Genomic DNA, 2,344 nt, shown 5'->3' with positions numbered 1-2,344 from the left:
TAAAAATCAAATAAATGTTCATTTACATTTATAAATTTTACAAGTATTTCTCCATGTGTTCCTTTTAGTATGCTGAGAATTGTAAAAGTTGAATTAACATTTCTACTGAGTCTTTACCAGAACTATATGCTACATGCAGAACTTGTTGTGGAAGCAAATAAACATTTTGGGGAATTAATGTTAAAGATGTTTAAAAATTGTCTTCTTATAGCCAAAAGTAAAATATTCTTATAACTAAGAATTAAATTATCTTCATACAGCCAAGAACAAAATACTTATTTAATTTAAATTTTGAGAACCAAATTTTGATTCTTGTAACAAAGAAAAAAAACACCTGTGTGAAGTAACTTTTTAGAAAGTAGCTTTATAAGTTATTTTAACATTTGCAATAACAAGTGTATCTGATAATATAACCCACAATACTTGCAAAACTCACAATGATTAATCATGAGAGAGAGTTGAGGGTGAGGAAAACCGTAATAGTACTGAAATAAATGTTTTAAATACTTTATTCCTATACCAAGACCCTTAGCAATGTTTGTGCTATTCCATAAATATTTACACTTCGGGGGATTTATATCAAGAAACACAATCAAAATGGAGAAATAAGCTACTTTACCCAGCTTTGTTCAATGAAAAATGATTAGTACTAGGAAAAATACATAAATGTTTAACAACTGGTAAATAACTGAATGAAGAAACAATATGCAATTAATTTTCTCCCTAACAAGTACTAATTCATTCCCTTTTATTTCACAGATATCACGCTGGCCTGGGATATAACTATGAACATAGTTAACTCATGAAACACGATAAAATCAACTGATTTATTCAGGCTGAGAATGTAGCTCAATTCAGTTCTTGCCTATCATGTACATGAAGCCCTGGGTTTGATTCCCGACAGCAACAAACAAACAAACAAACGAACACCTTTTAAACTGATGCTGATGAATCATTTATACTAAGATTAAACATGTGTGCAATGGTTAATAAAAAATTACATAATGTGCAAATTATTTGTATAATATGATTAGCACTAAGAACAAACTAGGTCTAGAAAAAAACATTCAAGAAGATGAATAAAAATGTTCATTGCAGTTTTCACTGAATGCTTGGAAAGTGTGATCGTTCTATTACTCTACTTACCTCTATTTTCCAAGTGCTATAAAAGAAATGTAAATTGTTTTAATGTTTGAAAAATATCACAAACCCATTCAAAAATAAAAGTGATAAACTGAGTTTGTGGACCTTTCTGTTTCACCTATTCTCATCCTTTTATTGAAATACTGATGAAAGTCTGAAAAGTACAAGAGTTTCATAGCACAATAAGCTTTGAGGAAGATGAGTCATCTGCCTCTCGACACCCTCATCCCCGCTCAGCTTCCTGAGGTTCTGCAGAGGAAGTGTGGACCTTCTACCCCTTTGGATGGCCTGCATCTACCTGGTACCAGGGCCTGAGGGATTGAGGGGAGAGAGTGTCCTGTCTTTAAGTTTCTGAAGTTTCCAGGACATCTCAGCTTCCATACCTCAGTGCTTCTCTTTCTATATTCACTTTGAAGATAAAAGCTGACATGGGGTAGAGGATTTCCTTCTGAGAGATAAATTCAGTCCTTCAAAAGTGCAAGCATAGGGGATTGTAAGAGTAAAGCACTGTGGAACTCTGGTACCCTAGTCTTTCAGCCTCACCAAACAAAGAGGTTACACGGAGCACTAAAGTGCTTGGGAGTGAAGAATCCCACACATCTTGCAGGTGGCCTCAGCCCAGAAAGCCTCATTAGGGTAATCAGGATGAGCACTGGACACCAAGGTGTACGTGTGCAGAGAGCACACCCAGTTCAAGTCCATGCAAAGATCTGTTCCAGCCAGGAGGGCTGTGCTGTGGAGTGCACCCAGACCCATTGTTCTCATTCATGGAGAAGAAATGGCAACAGAGCAACAGCAACAACAACAACAGCAACAACAACAACAACAACAACACACACAAATGAAAAGAATCTAAAACATAAAACAAAGTAGAAAGGAGTGAGTAATTAGAAGAGAGAAGCATGTTTAGGTAAAGTTTATCTACAAACTAAAATTTAGTATGTTTTTTGAGTTCTGGTAACAGTCAGGAAGACATGATCCATGTAATAACACATGAAAACTCACATCAAATGATAGTAATTTTGAAATCACATTTAAACACAATAAAGCACTCACAATAATTAAAAGTGAAATAGTATAACATATCTGCTTTATAAGAACTAAAAGTAAAATTGATACTACACAAAATTGAATCTGGATTTGGAATGAGAAGGTGAGCAGTGCTCAAAAATGGAGGAGGAAAAGGAAGAAGAAGAAGAAG

Source organism: Chinchilla lanigera, unplaced genomic scaffold, assembly GCF_000276665.1.
Source record: "Chinchilla lanigera isolate Chin_1 unplaced genomic scaffold, ChiLan1.0 scaffold00002, whole genome shotgun sequence".
Classification (NCBI taxonomy): domain Eukaryota; kingdom Metazoa; phylum Chordata; class Mammalia; order Rodentia; family Chinchillidae; genus Chinchilla; species Chinchilla lanigera.
The sequence above is the reverse complement of the archived record's forward strand: the minus strand, read 5'-3'. Positions refer to the sequence as shown.